Raw genomic sequence first — 11,101 nt, forward strand, 5'->3', positions numbered from 1 at the left:
TTAAAACCCAAGGGTACAAACAAGGGTTAATATATAGACATACCGAAAGCTAAAATGAGCACCAAAAAGCACCCGAAACGCACTTTAAGTGCAGAATTTTAATAAATTCAGCTCAAAGCAGCTTTTTAACATCAAAATGTTATGCAGAATTTGCGTTTTATCATACAGAATACTTCCCTAAGTGTCGGGAATTGAAAGTGTTACAAAAGGTACTTAAAAGACACTAACCGGTGCAATTTAGCACTTTAACGAACCGGTATCTAACTGAACAACCGGACTTTACCTGGAACACAAAAATAGTGTCAGACACATTGTTTTTGTTTTTCCAAGCTAGTTAGGGTCACCGAACATCATATTACACCTCCTAAACCCTAGACACCTAAAACACTAACTAATACCCTTAGAAACTAACTAACCTACTTAACTAACAATTGGAAATCAACCACACACCTCCCCACCCCCCCCTAAAACACGGTTCATCAAGGGGCCCCACACCCCTTGATTTCGTTTAATATTTTATGTGATGTGTTGTGTTTATATGGGACACATTACACACTAGATCTTCATGTGTTGGAAGTGTGTTTATATTAACCACAAGACCCTAACATAACCTTCTCATTCATCACAACCAACTCCATCTTTCTCTCCTTCTCTTCTTGGTCTCGGCCAAGAATACCCACAACCATATCATCACCATCACTTCACTTTCATACAATCTATACACTCTCAAGGGTGTTAGAGATCCTACAAGGAAGCTTGGTGGCTTTGGAAGTGGAAGGACCTCTCTAGTTTTCTTTTATCCACCACTTTTACACCTTGTTTCTTCCCTAGCCTTGTGCTAGTAGTAAGTGCTCTAAAACTTCATCTTGTTCTTGATTTTGGTGGTTAATAGATGATAGAATGATTAAATGATGAAAACTCTAATGAACATAAGCTAAGTCTTGAACATAAAGTGATAAATGGTGGATAAAGAGAAGATATATGGGTAAATCATGTGAATCTTGTGTAGTTATGATTATTTGATGATGTTTGTTAGTAGAAGTAAGATGGATGTAATTTTCTTGGAAAATAAGGTTACAAACTTGTAGATCTAAAGATCTACAAGTGGTTTTTCGGAAGAACCAAGTGGAAAATACTAGATTGTTAAAAACCCAGATCTTGTATGAACTAAAATCATTTTTAGTAGGTAAACAAGTGTATAAACACTTGTGTAACAAAAAAATCCCACAAATAAATATTTTTGGAAAATAAGACTAGAAGATGTGGAAATGCACTTCCTTTAAAAATAAAGTTTTTAAGAAATTAAACTTATTTTTAAAGATAGCAAGACCTTCTAAACATGTTAGTAACTTACTAAATATTTTTGCAAACTTTCAAGTTCATAAGTTTGTGGTTTATGCTTGTTTTGACAAGGTTGGTAAATAAGAATTGTGTTATTGATATTATTGTTGATTTTAAAAGAAAATAAACACGTGTTTTGAAAACATGGGAAACCTCCATTTTTAGGGGAAACTCTGTCGAAATTTCTATAAATTTTGACACTTAGAAAAATATAAGTTCTGAGGAACTTATCTCCTAAAAATGTAGACCGAGGTATTTACCAAGATTTCTCTAATTTTTGAATTAAGAAACGATGATTTCGTCAAGGTTACAAATTGACATTAAGTATGAATTTTTTTCGAGAAAAATATATATTATTTTATCACCAAACTAGGTTATTGCCCGCGTATACGCGGGTTTTAACAAATGAATATATAATGTATATTTCAAATATAAACCTACTGTGGAAATGGACTGTATCGCAACACAACCGGAAATTAAGTGTTTTGCTTGAAATTTGAATGGAATTAATTTTTGGGATAAAAGTTTACCTCTCGGCCATCTCTACAACAATCCCATGAAGACCAACAGATGTGATTATATTGTTCTTAATAACAAAACAACATAAAATCCAATGTAGCACAAGATTTATATATAATTACATATCATATTTACTATCACACCTAAGAAATCTATAGATTCAAATACAAATTACAAATCTCTAAAAAGTTCTTTATATACAACATTCCGTGTCGTATTCTTTATATACAACGCTCAAGGTTCATTCGCACAAACTCGGGTTTAGTCATTTTTGGATACGCCATTGGATTATGTGCCTCAGTATTTAACATCAAACTGCATATGCAAGAACATAAGTCTCGTATCTGCGTTTTTAAAAGACCTGGATTATCTGCACAGTAACTACAAAGACAGTAAACCGTATAAGCAACGGTCAGTAGTACATAAATTATGCAACCCAGCCAAAACCCACTCGAACCGACCAATTCAGAAGTAACAGAGGAGAGACTGCCACATCAATAATTTCCAATTGCATAACAAAACATAGATAACTAAATAAATAGATAAGCAAACGTGTGTCACATCTATTGATGCAAGAACATATGAGCTTGATCTAAATTGTCATAATTTCCACGTTAACTAAAATATAAAAAAGAAGATTAAATATACCATTTTGGAAGCAAACATATATAAAAATATTAAATTTACATGCTAGTGTTAGTGGTTTATTGGTTTATTCTAATTTGCTTAATTTTCAAAGCCATTTAGAAATAAACTTTATCTCTTTACATTTGAACAAATATAAAAGCAGCTAGAAGTACATATTCATAAACTACTCTTATATATCACCATTGACCATACCATTATGATTCCCATAGTAATGTCATGGTACTTTGCAAAGCATATTTTCCACCTATTTCTCAACCTGAAGGATTCTTATTGAGCATTCAAGATGTTAAATGCAAAAATGGTTCTTAGCTTCTTAGATTACCGATTTTGCCCAAATAATAACAACCTTGTACTTTGATTATTATATGGAGGGCAAGAATGCTTAAAGTGGTATTATCAGTAGAACAATGCTAATAGAAACCCTTAACATTCATTCCAACTTTACTACCAAATTAAGGTGCAGATATCAAAATCAAACAATCATATGATTATTAGTAAATGGTTGACAAGGATACTCAAAAACCACAAACCAATTTGTCATGTTGGCCCACAAGATAAAATCATTGAATTGAGAATTAGAGTTTAAATCATAGTACACTTTATCAAAATGTAGTCAAATAGTAGTCAAGTGTTATTTTTTTTTTATTTGTTTAATTGGTAATCCATGCGAATTAGTAAAATGGGTAAATTAAGAACCAGCAACAACTAATAAAAACTCGATCAACAAATAAATAAATCACATTAACAGAGTAAAAGCAATAAGTAGACTAACCCAATAGAAAAGACCTGGATTATCTGCCATGCTTCCATCTTTCAATTGATTTGCTGCATATAAAAAAAATTGGTTCTCATACAAAATTACAATCAATATCATGTTCAGTTCAAGTAGGTTTTAACATTCCAACAAACAATTGGTGTGCGAAATAAGTTACTACATAAATTAATAATTATTAACACAGCCGAACATACCAAACTTGAGCTCAAGATGACCTCTAAACTCCTGTGTAGCAGATTGCAAAGAGCACACAACCTGTAACTGCACTGGTTTTTTACCATCAGATGAACTCTTGGAGTCACCTGAATCAATTTAAAGCTTGATCAAAACTCTGCACAAGTATGATTACGGTTCTAATTTATAAAAAAACACCTCTTTAAATTTCCAAATACAACTTATTGCCATATTTTCGATAACTCATACTTGAATCCAATCCCTAATTTGTATAATAGTTAATAATAATATATAACTTTACAAAATTGCATAAAGAGATGAAATTATAGGACCTAACCTAATCAAGCACAGATCTAACTTAATCGAACAATTTTAGGACTATTCGTCTAGCTTAATTGAACAGTCTCAACAAAAAAAAATAGCAAGCATAACAATCGCATAAAGATCAGTAATTGGAAACCCTAATCGCATAAAGATCAATGTTTGCCTTCAATATTTGCCGCAACCTGAATCGAAACGGGTGAACCGATATCTCTTCGCTAGGGTTTGGACTGTGTTTGTCTCAGCAAGATGGACGACCGAATTTGTATTGAAGAAGACGAAGTTAAGAGGTTGAAATCATGAGCGGCTTTGGGTGTTTTGAATATCTGAGTGAAAGAGGAGGATCGTCGTAGATGATGCTGGAGTGGAGATTAGGGTTTTGACTGGGTGATAAAGAAAGGAACTTGCCATGTGTAAATGAGTTTCTTGGGATGAGTAAATGGAATTCAAATTCAAAAATTGAATCCACAGATCTGGCCGCCCAAACATTTCAGCATATTTGAAAGAATTAATAATACAAAAAAATTGAAAAATCTCACAAAATTACACCTAGGATAGGATGATGTGGACTGGCTAGAATTTTGACATGTGTATTGGTTGAATGTGGGCGTGCCAAGTGGCAGAACCTTGTTCTTTTATTAGGTATAGAGATTTTGTGCTAAGTGTATGTAGTATGTATTATACGTGCTAGTGTATTAGGACTTGAAAATACACTAAATGCTCGTGAGAAGTAAAGACACAACAATACACATACAACATACTTAGACAAATACAAGAAAATATATTTGTGAAAATATATTAGTTGATAGAATAAATAACTTGGACAAGTTATGGACATAAAATAAAGTTTTGAACAAAGATACATAATTCGGGTGCAAAGTGCAAAATACAAGATACTTATATTAATTTTTGAGAAAATAATATAAGTAAGATACATAGTTAAAAATATAAAATATTTTTAACACAACAATACATATACAAAAGATAGTGACTTGTGCTTGTACGATACAAATCTAGTGACTAACGATAATAAAACACGTTTAGGTCACGACGCACTATAAGCAAATCCGGTGAAGTTTACGACGCAAGGAACGCAAAGTTGTGAGTTCATGCTCCCCCTTTTTCTTTAACTGTTTTTGGTTTTTTAACTTCGGGGGTGAAATACATGTTACAAATTTTACAATGTTTACCTGTGTTATGATGGGTACAAAACATTCAAGTGAAACATTCTAGATCATGTCTCGAATAGGGTACCATAAGCACCATTAATCAACATATACATTCAGACGCGGAACAAAAGGTTAGATCTAATGGGTTTCAGGTAACCCCACTCTTGGCCTACTTCTACCAATGAGTGCTTCTGTGTCTTAGTCAAAGTTGACAAAAATGCCTAGGTTTGGTGACTTCCTATGTAGTGACATATGTTAGTGGCCTTGCAAACCACTAGCAATCTCACACATTCAAACAGTCATAGTACTCAGTCACAGATACGTTTTACAAGTTACATTCCAACATTCATACATTCTACAAGTTTCATACTATGTTTTCATTCAAGTATTTAAACATTCAAAACAATCACTGCATGAATTCACACCAACATTATGTTGACGTTTTTCCAAAACTCACATGTATTTCAGGTAACTAGAAGTGGATGTGCGCGCGGCCTTACTCATGCTTGTGGATGTCGCTTATGTTTATCTTTAAATAATGTTGTAAACCTTTTAGACAATGTTTTATGCTATATCGCGATGTAAATGCTAAATTATGTTTTAAAATAATGAAACGTTTGGTATTTGAAGTTATTTTTAAGAGCATGTAGTATGTTTGCCTTTCGTTTGCAATGAGAACCTTTCATGATCACACCTCGTGCTTCTGCCGCAGAAAGGGGTGTGACAACTTAACTTTCTCTCTGAACGGCTACTGCAACCTCGAAGCCTTTATTGTCTCCCCGGCACATCCAACACCACCATACCCAGATCTGAAACCCGCAACCATTATTTTCTCCCCACTATCATTCAATGACCGCCATTAACTTACCATTTCCTAAAACCCACGTAAATCAAACGGTGGTGAATGAGTCTAATATAAGGTGGACTCTCAAAATTGAACAAAGATGTGGTTCAAACGCAGATCTGCTTGAAACCTACGCAAAACCACCTCTGTTCTCGCCAGAGTTGTGGTCCAAATGCAGTTGGATCTCCTAAATTTATGGGGCCATTCACATGGAGCAAATCTGTTTTCTTTTTGAACTATCAACATTCACATGGAGGAAAGATCCAGCCCACGTGTCGCCCACTAAACACCAAACAAGCCAGATTTGCAGGTTAATAGCCCCACATTGGTTCTGTATGTGAATTCGAATTGAAAAGTGCAGGTCGGTTTTTTGTAATTGTGTTCCCTTTACTGTTGATTATTTGATTGGGGTTACAAGTATTGAATGGGGAAGATGAAAAACAAGAGATTTAGGTAGAAAGTAGTGAGTTAAGAATAGGAAAGAAGAAAGAAGAAAGAGGTAGAAGGAATTAAAATGACAAATATACCCTCACATGTTAGGCATGTGAGGGAATTAAACTAAGATGATTAACTTGGTTAGTGGTAAAGGAATGAACCCGTAACAAAAATAAATGTAAAGGTTGATTTAGCATTTTTTAAACATAAAGGCTTGAACCTGAACGTTTGAGGAAAGATAAAGGACATTTTGTGCATTTTACTATATTCTCTTTTATTTGGTATTGGGCTTAATCAAAATAATTTAAAAAGTTTTTTTAATCTTGTATATTATTTAGACTATTTCTTTTCCAGTGTGGTTTTATAATTATATTTGTGAAGTATGCATCTATCATATATATTTCTTATTGTCATTTTTTGGTGTAGGCATGACTTTTTTCCTTTTCCATCTAGCCAACAAGGGACTTAATGTTTCTTGCTCATTATTTTTTCCTTATCTACATGGAACAAATTTAATAATTGATTTAAAAACTCTGTGGACTATTTATATACGTGCATTATCATACTATACTAATGTCCTATTTACATAAGCGCTTCGTGTCAGCAATACTAATGTCCGGTTCTTGCAATACTATACAAAGAGGACAAGTGAAAGAATTGCAATCAAGAGGGCATGTCGATACTCAGATGATCAACCGTTACCTATTGTATTAGGTGATGATGGAGAAGAAGTTATAAGACAAAAAGCTGGATCACCACCGCAATGATTGGTCATGTGTTAACTTGATGTGCACAACGCTTTCTTGTATAGTGATTTGAAGAAGATGCGTATATGATTGTCCTTGAAGGTTTTGGTGATAGGAACAACAGGAAAGTTTGTAAGCTACAAAAGCCCTTTTATGGACTGAAGTAGGTTCCTCAAAAGGGGAATGAGAAGCTTAATTTAGTATAATTAATTGAAATTGGTTTTAGTCAAAGCAAAAATGAAGTTTCTCTATTTGTTAAGTCAAATAGTGAAGGTCTTAGTATTTTTGTTGGTTTGTGTTGAGGATATTGTCATATCTAGCAATGATTTTAATGAAATCAAAAATGTGAAACTAGCTTTGATGTCAAAGGTTTTAAACAAAGACTTGGGAGAGTTAATATTTTTTGGGAATTGGAATCATAAGAACTGAACGTATGTGCCTCTCACAAAGGAAATATTGTTTAGATTATGTGGTTGGGTATGGTGTGTTGGCAAGTAAACCTGTTTATAATCAAGTAAAAATTATTTGAGTTAACAAATATAACTGAATATTAGAAATTTGTCCGGCCTACTACAACAACCAGAGATTCCCATGTGGAAGTGGGAGCAAATCTCGATGGACTCCGTAACGAAATTACCCAGGACCCCTAGAGGGCACGACATGATATGGGTGATAGTCGATCGGCTCACGAAGTCTGCGCATTTCCTACCAATCCGAGAGAAGGATAGCACTGGAAAGCTTGCTGAGATATACCTGAAAGAAATTGTGACGCGTTATGGAGTGCCTATCTCAATTATTTCAGACAGAGATGGACGCTTTGTCTCAAGAATATGGCGATCCTTTCAGGAAGCCTTTGGATCTCAGTTAGATCTGAGCACGGCATTCCATCCACAAACAGACGGCCAGAGTGAATGGACTATACAAACATTAGAAGATATGCTTCGCGCATGTGTCATGGACCTAGGCGGCAGCTGGGATACTCACCTACCTTTGGTTGAGTTTTCCTACAATAACAGTTATCATACAAGCATAAAAGCTACACCATTCGAAGCTCTGTATGGCCGCAAGTGCCGATCGCCCTTATGTTGGGCAGACGCTGGAGATAAGCGTATGGTTGGTCCTGAACTTGTACAAGAGACAACCGACAAAATCACGCAGATCTGAGAACGCATTAAGGCAGCTCGAGATCGACAAAAGAGCTACGCTGATCGGAGACAAAAACCATTAGAGTTCGAGGTGGGAGACAAAGTTTTGCTAAAAGTCTCACCCTGGAAGGGCGTAGTATGATTCAGAAAACGTGGAAAGTTGAATCCCCGATATATCGGACCATTCAAGATCTTAGAAAGAATTGGTACCGTGGCGTATAAGTTGGAATTACCGGAAGAGCTTAATGGAGTACATGATACGTTCCATGTATCCAACCTCAAGAAGAGTCCAACACAAGAAAACGTGATCATCCCTGCGGATGAAGTGCATATTGACGACACCCTCCGATTTATAGAACAACCCATTGAGGTTACCGACTGTAAAGTCAACAAGACCAGGAGGAGTAGTGTCAAGCTTGTCTAAGTACGTTGGAACTCTAAACACGGACCCGAGTACACATGGGAACGTGAAGACCAGTTCAAAGAAAACTATCCCCACCTGTTCAAGAAGACTCCTGCCAGAGCTAGCCTGAATTTCGGGACGAAATACTTTTAACGGGGGGAGACTGTGACAACTGGCACGAAACCGGTAATTTCCGTACACTTTAATTATTATTTAATGACTGCAATTATGTGCTTAAATGTCAACATTGTCTGATTACATACAATACAAGTGAATTCATGCACGTTTTATACTACAAGAATTACATTATACATTAATGAACTGCGTTGCGTCAGAAATACTAGTAAACTCACCGGTAAGACACGATGTGTCAACAGAACTGCAGAAAGCAGCCAGACATTAGAAATAGGGCCCAGGTGTAGGTCCAACGGCAAGAATACATTAAAACCCAAGGGTACAAACAACGGTTAATATATAGACATACCGGAAGCTAAAATGAGCACCAAAAAGCACCCGAAACGCACTTTAAGTGCAGAATTTTAATAAATTCAGCTCAAAACAGCTTTTTAACATCAAAATGTTATGCAGAATTTGCGTTTTATCATCCAGAATACTTCCCTAAGTGTCGGGAATTGAAAGTGTTACGAAAAGGTACTTAAAAGACACTAACCGGTGCAATTTAGCACTTTAACGAACCGGTATCTAACTGAACAACCGGACTTTACCCGGAACACAAAAATAGTGTCAGACACATTGTTTTTGTTTTTCCAAGCTAGTTAGGGTCACCGAACATCATATTACACCTCCTAAACCCTAGACACCTAAAACACTAACTAATACCCTTAGAAACTAACTAACCTACTTAACTAACAATTGGAAATCAACGACACCCCCCCCCCTAAAACACGGTTCATCAAGGGGCCCCACACCCCTTGATTTCTTTTAATATTTTATGTGATGTGTTGTGTTGATATGGGACACATTACACACTAGATCTTCATGTGTTGGAAGTGTGTTTATATTAACCACAAGACCCTAACATAACCTTCTCATTCATCACAACCAACTCCATCTTTCTTTCCTTCTCTTCTTGGTCTCGGCCGAGAATACCCACAACCATATCATCACCATCACTTCACTTTCATACAATCTACATAATCTCAAGGGTGTTAGAGATCCTACAAGGAAGCTTGGTGGCTTTGGAAGTTGAAGGACCTCTCTAGTTTTCTTTTATCCACCACTTTTACACCTTGTTTCTTCCCTAGCCTTGTGCTAGTAGTAAGTGCTCTAAAACTTCATCTTGTTCTTGATTTTGGTGGTTAATAGATGATAGAATGATTAAATGATGAAAACTCTAATGAACATAAGCTAAGTCTTGAACATAAAGTGATAAATGGTGGATAAAGAGAAGATATATGGGTAAATCATGTGAATCTTGTGTAGTTATGATTATTTGATGATGTTTGTTAGTAGAAGTAGGATGGATCATCACCTAGACATACTAGTTCATGTTTAAGAACATGAACTAGCAAGATGTAAATGCTAGAAATATGAAGGATGATGAAACCATCCACCCATGAACTTGAAACTTGAATAAATGTAATTTTTCTTGGAAAATAAGGTTACAAACTTGTAGATCTAGAGATCTACAAGTGGTTTTTCGGAAGAACCAAGTGGAAAATACTAGATTGTTAAAAACCCGGATCTTGTATGAACTAAAATCATTTTTAGTAAGTAAACAAGTGTATAAACACTTGTGTAACAAAAAAATCCCACAAATAAATATTTTTGGAAAATAAGACTAGAAGATGTGGAAATGCACTTCCTTTAAAAATAAAGTTTTTAAGAAATTAAACTTATTTTTAAAGATAACAAGACCTTCTAAACATGTTAGTAACTTACTACATATTTTTGCAAACTTTCAAGTTCATAAGTTTGTGGTTTATGCTTGTTTTGACAAGGTTGGTAAATAAGAATTATGTTATTGATATTATTGTTGATTTTAAAAGAAAATAAACACATGTTTTGAAAACATGGGAAACCTCCATTTTTAGGGGAAACTCTGTCGAAATTTCTATAAATTTTGACACTTAGAAAAATATAAGTTCTGAGGAACTTATCTCCTAAAAATGTATACCGAGGTATTTACCAAGATTTCTCTAATTTTTGAATTAAGAAACGATGATTTCGTCAAGGTTACAAATTGACATTAAGTATGTATATTTTTGAGAAAAATATATATTATTTTATCACCAAATTTTGTGCTAAGTGTATGTAGTATGTATTATACGTGCTAGTGTATTAGGACTTGAAAATACACTAAATGCTCGTGAGAAGTAAAAACACAAAAATACACATACAACATACTTAGACAAAAACAAGAAAATATATTTGTGAAAATATATTAGTTGATAGAATAAATAACTTGGACAAGTTATGGACATAAAATAAAGTTTTGAACAAAGATACATAATTCGGGTGCAAAGTGCAAAATACAAGATACTTATATTAATTTTTGAGAAAATAATATAAGTAAGATACATAGTTAAAAATATAAAATATTTTTAACACAACAATACAT

General features: G+C 34.5%; 1 long non-coding RNA gene across 1 annotated transcript; it reads right to left on the bottom strand.

Annotated features, from left to right (window-relative positions):
- Positions 1-1,898: 1,898 nt before the first annotated feature.
- LOC110913510 lies at positions 1,899-4,230 on the bottom strand. Its single transcript, XR_002578408.2, has 4 exons — positions 3,964-4,230; positions 3,478-3,585; positions 3,281-3,333; positions 1,899-2,241 (listed from the first exon to the last, which is right to left on the bottom strand). It is a non-coding gene; the product is annotated as an uncharacterized LOC110913510 (long non-coding RNA).
- Positions 4,231-11,101: the final 6,871 nt, after the last annotated feature.

This window comes from Helianthus annuus, chromosome 2, assembly GCF_002127325.2.
Source record: "Helianthus annuus cultivar XRQ/B chromosome 2, HanXRQr2.0-SUNRISE, whole genome shotgun sequence".
NCBI lineage: Eukaryota > Viridiplantae > Streptophyta > Magnoliopsida > Asterales > Asteraceae > Helianthus > Helianthus annuus.